This window comes from Euprymna scolopes, chromosome 37 (assembly GCF_053919585.1).
Source record: "Euprymna scolopes isolate OS-2025 chromosome 37, ASM5391958v1, whole genome shotgun sequence".
Classification (NCBI taxonomy): domain Eukaryota; kingdom Metazoa; phylum Mollusca; class Cephalopoda; order Sepiida; family Sepiolidae; genus Euprymna; species Euprymna scolopes.
In genome coordinates, this window is record NC_136518.1 from 86,341,591 (window position 1) to 86,351,491 (window position 9,901).

Here is a 9,901-nt window from a genome sequence, read left to right on the forward strand (position 1 = left end):
CTATTATTTATTGCTTTCATTGTTTTTAAATTTATTTATCTATTATTTATTGCTTTCATTGTTTTTAAATTTATTTATCTATTATTTATTGCTTTCATTGTTTTAAAATTTATTTATCTATTATTTATTGCTTTCATTGTTTTTTAATTTATTTATCTATTATTTATTGCTTTCATTGTTTTTTTACTTATTTATCTATTATTTATTGCTTTCATTGTTTTTTTACTTATTTATCTATTATTTATTGCTTTCATTGTTTTTAAATTTATTTATCTATTATTTATTGCTTTCATTGTTTTTTTAATTTATTTATCTATTATTTATTGCTTTCATTGTTTTTAAATTTATTTATCTATTATTTATTGCTTTCATTGTTTTTAAATTTATTTATCTATTATTTATTGCTTTCATTGTTTTTAAATTTATTTATCTATTATTTATTGCTTTCATTGTTTTTTAATTTATTTATCTATTATTTATTGCTTTCATTGTTTTTAAATTTATTTATCTATTATTTATTGCTTTCATTGTTTTTTTACTTATTTATCTATTATTTATTGCTTTCATTGTTTTTAAATTTATTTATCTATTATTTATTGCTTTCATTGTTTTTTTACTTATTTATCTATTATTTATTGCTTTCATTGTTTTTAAATTTATTTATCTATTATTTATTGCTTTCATTGTTTTTTAATTTATTTATCTATTATTTATTGCTTTCATTGTTTTTTTACTTATTTATCTATTATTTATTGCTTTCATTGTTTTTAAATTTATTTATCTATTATTTATTGCTTTCATTGTTTTTTTACTTATTTATCTATTATTTATTGCTTTCATTGTTTTTAAATTTATTTATCTATTATTTATTGCTTTCATTGTTTTTTTACTTATTTATCTATTATTTATTGCTTTCATTGTTTTTAAATTTATTTATCTATTATTTATTGCTTTCATTGTTTTTTTACTTATTTATCTATTATTTATTGCTTTCATTGTTTTTAAATTTATTTATCTAATATTTATTGCTTTCATTGTTTTTAAATTTATTTATCTATTATTTATTGCTTTCATTGTTTTTAAATTTATTTATCTCTTATTTATTGCTTTCATTGTTTTTAAATTTATTTATCTATTATTTATTGCTTTCATTGTTTTTAAATTTATTTATCTATTATTTATTGCTTTCATTGTTTTTAAATTTATTTATCTATTATTTATTGCTTTCATTGTTTTTAAATTTATTTATCTATTATTTATTGCTTTCATTGTTTTTAAATTTATTTATCTATTATTTATTGCTTTCATTGTTTTTTAATTTATTTATCTATTATTTATTGCTTTCATTGTTTTTAAATTTATTTATCTATTATTTATTGCTTTCATTGTTTGTTTTAAATTTATTTATATATTATTTTTTGCCTTCATTGTTTGTTTTAAATATATTTATATATCATTTATTGCTTTCATTGTTTTTTAATTTATTTATCTATTATTTATTGCTTTCATTGTTTTTAAATTTATTTATCTATTATTTATTGATTCATTGTTTTTTAATTTATTTATCTATTATTTATTGCTTTCATTGTTTTTAAATTTATTTATCTATTATTTATTGCTTTCATTGTTTTTTAATTTATTTATCTATTATTTATTGCTTTCATTGTTTTTTTACTTATTTATCTATTATTTATTGCTTTCATTGTTTTTTTACTTATTTATCAATTATTTATTGCTTTCATTGTTTTTAAATTTATTTATCTATTATTTATTGCTTTCATTGTTTTTTTACTTATTTATCTATTATTTATTGCTTTCATTGTTTTTAAATTTATTTATCTATTATTTATTGCTTTCATTGTTTTTAAATTTATTTATCTATTATTTATTGCTTTCATTGTTTTAAAATTTATTTATCTATTATTTATTGCTTTCATTGTTTTTTAATTTATTTATCTATTATTTATTGCTTTCATTGTTTTTTTACTTATTTATCTATTATTTATTGCTTTCATTGTTTTTTTACTTATTTATCTATTATTTATTGCTTTCATTGTTTTTAAATTTATTTATCTATTATTTATTGCTTTCATTGTTTTTTTAATTTATTTATCTATTATTTATTGCTTTCATTGTTTTTAAATTTATTTATCTATTATTTATTGCTTTCATTGTTTTTAAATTTATTTATCTATTATTTATTGCTTTCATTGTTTTTAAATTTATTTATCTATTATTTATTGCTTTCATTGTTTTTTAATTTATTTATCTATTATTTATTGCTTTCATTGTTTTTAAATTTATTTATCTATTATTTATTGCTTTCATTGTTTTTTTACTTATTTATCTATTATTTATTGCTTTCATTGTTTTTAAATTTATTTATCTATTATTTATTGCTTTCATTGTTTTTTTACTTATTTATCTATTATTTATTGCTTTCATTGTTTTTAAATTTATTTATCTAATATTTATTGCTTTCATTGTTTTTAAATTTATTTATCTATTATTTATTGCTTTCATTGTTTTTAAATTTATTTATCTCTTATTTATTGCTTTCATTGTTTTTAAATTTATTTATCTATTATTTATTGCTTTCATTGTTTTTTTACTTATTTATCTATTATTTATTGCTTTCATTGTTTAGTAAATTTATTTATCTATTATTTATTGATTCATTGTTTTTTAATTTATTTATCTATTATTTATTGCTTTCATTGTTTTTAAATTTATTTATCTATTATTTATTGCTTTCATTGTTTTTTAATTTATTTATCTATTATTTATTGCTTTCATTGTTTTTTTACTTATTTATCTATTATTTATTGCTTTCATTGTTTTTAAATTTATTTATCTATTATTTATTGCTTTCATTGTTTTTTTACTTATTTATCTATTATTTATTGCTTTCATTGTTTTTAAATTTATTTATCTATTATTTATTGCTTTCATTGTTTTTTAAAATTTATTTACCTATTATTTATTGCTATTATTTTTTTTAAAAATTGACTTATCTATTATTTATTGCTTTCATTGTTTTTTAAATTTTATTTATCTATTATTTATTGCTTTCATTGTTTTTTAAATTTTATTTATCTATTATTTATTGTGTTAATTGTTTTTTCAATTCTATTTATCTATTATTTATTGCTTTAATTGTCTTTTTAATTTTTTTAATCTATTATTGATTTCTTTCATTGGTTTTTATTTACTTATATATAATTTATTGCTGTCATTGTTTTTTAAATTTTATTTATGTATTATTTATTACTTTATTTGTTATTTTTACATTTATTTATCTATTGTGTGTTGCTTTAATTGATTTTTAACATTTATTTATCGATTATTATTGCTTTAATTGTTTTTTTTTAATTTATTTTCCTATTATTTATTGCTTTCATTGTTTTTTACATTTATTTATCTATTATTAATTGCTTTTATTGTTTTTTAAATATATTTATATATTATTTATTGCTTTCATTGTTTGTTTTAAATTTATTTATATATTATTTATTGCTTTCATTGTTTTTTAATTTATTTATCTATTATTTATTGCTTTCATTGTTTTTTTAATTTATTTATCTATTATTTATTGCTTTCATTGTTTTTTTAATTTATTTATCTATTATTTATTGCTTTCATTGTTTGTTTTAAATTTATTTATCTATTATTTATTGCTTTCATTGTTTTTTAATTTATTTATCTATTATTTATTGCTTTCATTGTTTTTTAATTTATTTATCTATTATTTATTGCTTTCATTGTTTTTAAATTTATTTATCTATTATTTATTGATTCATTGTTTTTTAATTTATTTATCTATTATTTATTGCTTTCATTGTTTTTAAATTTATTTATCTATTATTTATTGCTTTCATTGTTTTTTAATTTATTTATCTATTATTTATTGCTTTCATTGTTTTTTTACTTATTTATCTATTATTTATTGCTTTCATTGTTTTTTTACTTATTTATCAATTATTTATTGCTTTCATTGTTTTTAAATTTATTTATCTATTATTTATTGCTTTCATTGTTTTTTTACTTATTTATCTATTATTTATTGCTTTCATTGTTTTTAAATTTATTTATCTATTATTTATTGCTTTCATTGTTTTTAAATTTATTTATCTATTATTTATTGCTTTCATTGTTTTAAAATTTATTTATCTATTATTTATTGCTTTCATTGTTTTTTAATTTATTTATCTATTATTTATTGCTTTCATTGTTTTTTTACTTATTTATCTATTATTTATTGCTTTCATTGTTTTTTTACTTATTTATCTATTATTTATTGCTTTCATTGTTTTTAAATTTATTTATCTATTATTTATTGCTTTCATTGTTTTTTTAATTTATTTATCTATTATTTATTGCTTTCATTGTTTTTAAATTTATTTATCTATTATTTATTGCTTTCATTGTTTTTAAATTTATTTATCTATTATTTATTGCTTTCATTGTTTTTAAATTTATTTATCTATTATTTATTGCTTTCATTGTTTTTTAATTTATTTATCTATTATTTATTGCTTTCATTGTTTTTAAATTTATTTATCTATTATTTATTGCTTTCATTGTTTTTTTACTTATTTATCTATTATTTATTGCTTTCATTGTTTTTAAATTTATTTATCTATTATTTATTGCTTTCATTGTTTTTTTACTTATTTATCTATTATTTATTGCTTTCATTGTTTTTAAATTTATTTATCTAATATTTATTGCTTTCATTGTTTTTAAATTTATTTATCTATTATTTATTGCTTTCATTGTTTTTAAATTTATTTATCTCTTATTTATTGCTTTCATTGTTTTTAAATTTATTTATCTATTATTTATTGCTTTCATTGTTTTTAAATTTATTTATCTATTATTTATTGCTTTCATTGTTTTTAAATTTATTTATCTATTATTTATTGCTTTCATTGTTTTTAAATTTATTTATCTATTATTTATTGCTTTCATTGTTTTTAAATTTATTTATCTATTATTTATTGCTTTCATTGTTTTTTAATTTATTTATCTATTATTTATTGCTTTCATTGTTTTTAAATTTATTTATCTATTATTTATTGCTTTCATTGTTTGTTTTAAATTTATTTATATATTATTTTTTGCCTTCATTGTTTGTTTTAAATATATTTATATATCATTTATTGCTTTCATTGTTTTTTTAAATTTATTTATCTATTATTTATTGCTTTCATTGTTTTTTAATTTATTTATCTATTATTTATTGCTTTCATTGTTTTTTAATTTATTTATCTATTATTTATTGCTTTCATTGTTTTTAAATTTATTTATCTATTATTTATTGCTTTCATTGTTTTTTAATTTATTTATCTATTATTTATTGCTTTCATTGTTTTTTTACTTATTTATCTATTATTTATTGCTTTCATTGTTTTTAAATTTATTTATCTATTATTTATTGCTTTCATTGTTTTTAAATTTATTTATCTATTATTTATTGCTTTCATTGTTTTTAAATTTATTTATCTATTATTTATTGCTTTCATTGTTTTTAAATTTATTTATCTATTATTAATTGCTTTCATTGTTTTTAAATTTATTTATCTATTATTTATTGCTTTCATTGTTTGTTTTAAATTTATTTATATATTATTTTTTGCCTTCATTGTTTGTTTTAAATATATTTATATATCATTTATTGCTTTCATTGTTTTTTTTTTATTTATCTATTATTCATTGCTTTCATTGTTTTTTTATTTATTTATCTATTATTTATTGCTTTCATTGTTTGTTTTAAATTTATTTATCTATCATTTATTGCTTTCATTTTTGTTTAAATTTATTTATCTATTATTTATTGCTTTCATTGTTTTTTTACATTTATTTATCTATTGTGTGTTGCTTTAATTGTTTTTTTAAATTTATTTATCTATTATTTATTGCTTTCATTGTTTTTTTAATTTATTTATCCATTATTTATTGCTTTCATTGTTTTTTGTAATTTATTTATCCATTATTTATTGCTTTCATTGTTTTTTGTAATTTATTTATCTATTATTTATTGCTTTCATTGTTTTTAAATTTATTTATCTATTATTTATTGCTTTCATTGTTTTTTTTATTTATTCATCTTTTATTTATTGCTTTCATTGTTTTTTTAAATTCATTTATCTATTATTTATTGCTTTAATTGTTTTTTAAAATGTATTTATCTATTATTTATTGCTTTCATTGTTTTTTAAATTTATTTATCTATTATTTATTGCTTTAATTGTTTTTTAAAATGTATTTATCTTTTATTTATTGCTTTCATTGTTTGTTTTAAATTTATTTATCTATTATTTATTGCTTTACTTGTTTTTTAATTTATTTATCTATTATTCATTGCTTTCATTGTTTTTTTTACGTTTGTTTATCTATTATTTATTGCTTTCATTGTTTGTTTTAAATTTATTTATCAATTATTTATTGCTTTCATTGTTTTTTAAATTTTATTTATGTATTATTTATTGCTTTCATTGTTTTTAAAATTTTATTTATGTATTATTTATTGCTTTCATTGTTTTTTTTTAAATTTAATAATCTATTATTTATTGCTTACATTGTTTTTAAGAATTTATTTATCTATTATTTATTGCTTCCATTGTTTTTAACATTTATTTATCTATTATTTATTGCTATTATTTTTTTTAAAAATTGACTTATCTATTATTTATTGCTTTCATTGTTTTTTAAATTTTATTTATCTATTATTTATTGCTTTAATTGTCTTTTTAATTTTTTTAATCTATTATTGATTTCTTTCATTGGTTTTTATTTACTTATATATAATTTATTGCTGTCATTGTTTTTTAAATTTTATTTATGTATTATTTATTACTTTTATGTTTTTTAAAAAATTTATTTATTTATTATTTATTGCGGTCATTGTTTTTTTATTTATTTATCAATTATTTATTACTTTATTTGTTTTTTTTACATTTATTTATCTATTGTGTGTTGCTTTAATTGTTTTTTTAACATTTAATTATCGATTATTATTGCTTTAATTGTTTTTTTAATTTATTTATCTATTATTTATTGCTTTCATTGTTTGTTTTAAATTTGTTTATCTATTATTTATTGCTTTCATTGTTTTTTAAATTTATTTATCTATTATTTATTGCTTTCATTGTTTGTTTTAAATTTATTTATTATATTATTTATTGCTTTCATTGTTTTTTAATTTATTTATCTATTATTTATTGCTTTAATTGTTTTTTTAATTTATTTATCTATTATTTATTGCTTTCATTGTTTGTTTTAAATTTATTTATCTATTATTTATTGCTTTCATTGTTTGTTTTAAATTTATTTATATATTATTCATTGCTTTCATTGTTTTTTAAATTTATTTATCTATAATTTATTGCGTTCGTTGTTTTTTTAATTTATTTTTCTATTATTTATTGCTTTCAATTTTTTAAAATTGACTTATCTATTATTTATTGCTTTAATTGACATTTAAAAATTTTTCATCTATTATTTATTGCTTTCATTGTCTTTTAAATTTATTTATCTATTATTTATTGCTTTCATTGTTTTTTAAATTTGTTTATGTATTATTTATTGCTTTTATTGTGTTTTAAAAATTATTCATCTATTATTTATTGCTTTTATTGTTTTTTAAACATTATTTATCTATTATTTATGTCTTTCATTGTTTTTTTTACATTTATTCATCTATTATTTATGTATTTCATTGTTTTTTTCGCATTTATTTATCAATTGTTTATTGCTTTCATAGTTTTTTTAAATTTATTAATCTATTATTTATTGTTTACATTGTTTTTTAAATTTATTTATCGATTATTTATTGCTTACATTGTTTTTAGGAATTTATTTACCTATTATTTATTGCTTTCATTGTTTTTAACATTTATTTACCTATTATTTATTGCTTTCATCCTTTTTAAAAATTGACTTATCTATTATTTATTGCTTTAATTGTCTTTTTAATTTTTTAAATCTATTATTGATTTCTTTCATTGGTTTTTATTTACTTATATATAATTTATTGCTGTCATTGTTTTTTAAATTTTATTTATGTATTATTTATTACTTTTATGTTTTTTAAAAAAATTATTTATTTATTATTTATTGCTTGCACTGTTTTTAAATTCATTTATCTATTATTTATTGCGGTCATTGGGTTTTTATTTATTCATCTTTTATTTATTGCTTTAATTGTTTTTTTAATTTATTTCCCTATTATCTATTGCTTTAATTGTTTTTTACATTTATTTATCTGGTATTTATTGCTTACATTGTTTGTTTTAAATGTATTTATCTATTATTTATTGCTTTCATTGTTTGTTTTAAATTTATTTATCTATTATTTATTGCTTTCATTGTTTTTTAATTTATTTATCCATTATTTATTGCTTTCATTGTTTGTTTTAAATTTATTTATCTATTATTTATTGCTTTCATTGTATTTTTTATTTATTTATCTATTATTTATTGCTTTCATTTTTTTTTTTAAATTTATTTATCTCTTATTTATTGCTTTCATTGTTTGTTTTAAATTTATTTATCTATTATTTATTGCTTTCATTGTTTTTTTTAATTTATTTATCTCTTATTTATTGCTTTCATTTTTTTTTAAATTTATTTATCTATTATTTATTGCTTTCATTGTTTTTTTAAATTTATTTATCTATTATGTATTGCTTTCATTTTTTTTTTAAATTTATTTATCTCTTATTTATTGCTTTCATTGTTTTTTTAAATTTATTTATTTATTATTTATTGCTTTCATTGTTTTTTTAATTTATTTATCTATTATTTATTGCTTACATTGTTTTTTAATTTATTTATATATTATTTATTGCTTTCATTGTTTTTTTAATTATTTTATCTATTATTTATTGCTTTCATTGTTTTTTTAATTTATTTGTCTTTTATTTATTGCTTTCATTGTTTAAAAATTTATTTATCTATTATTTATTGCTTTCATTGTTTTTTTTAAATTTATTTATCTATTATTTATTGCTTTCATTGTTTTTTTAATTTATTTGTCTTTTATTTATTGCTTTCATTGTTTTTTAAATTTATTTATCTAATATTTATTGCTTTCATTGTTTTTTAAATTTATTTATCTATTATTTATTGCTTTCATTTTTTTAAAATTTATTTATCTATTATTTATTGCTTTCATTGTTTTTAAATTTATTTATCTATTATTTATTCCTTTCATTGTTTTTTTTAAATTTATTTATCTATTATTTATTGCTTTCACTGTTATTAAATTTATTTATCTATTATTTATTGCTTTCATTGTTTTTTTTATATATTTATCTTTTATTTATTGCTTTAATTGTTTTTTAAATTCATTTATCTATTATTTATTGCTTTCATTGTTTTTTAAATTCCTTTATATATTATTTATTGCTTTAATTGTTCTTTAAATTTATTTATCTAATATTTATTGCTTTCATTGTTTTTTTTATTTATTTATCTATTATTCATTGCTTTCATTGTTTTTTACATTTATTTATCTATTATTTATTGCTTTCATTGTTTGTTTTTAATTTATTTATCTATTATTTATTGCTTTCATTGTTTTTTAATTTATTTATCTATTATTTATTGCTTTCATTGTTTTTTTAATTTATTTATCTATTATTTATTGCTTTCATTTGTTTTTAATTTATTTTCCTATGATTTATTACTTTCATTGTTTGTTTCAAATTTATTTATCTATTATTTATTGCTTTCATTGTTTTTTTAAATTTATTTATCTATTATTTATTGCTTTCATTTTTTTTTAAATTTATTTTCCTATTATTTATTGCTTTCATTGTTTTTTTAAATTTATTTATCTATTATTTATTGCTTTCATTGTTTTTTTAAATTTATTTATCTATTATTTATTGCTTTA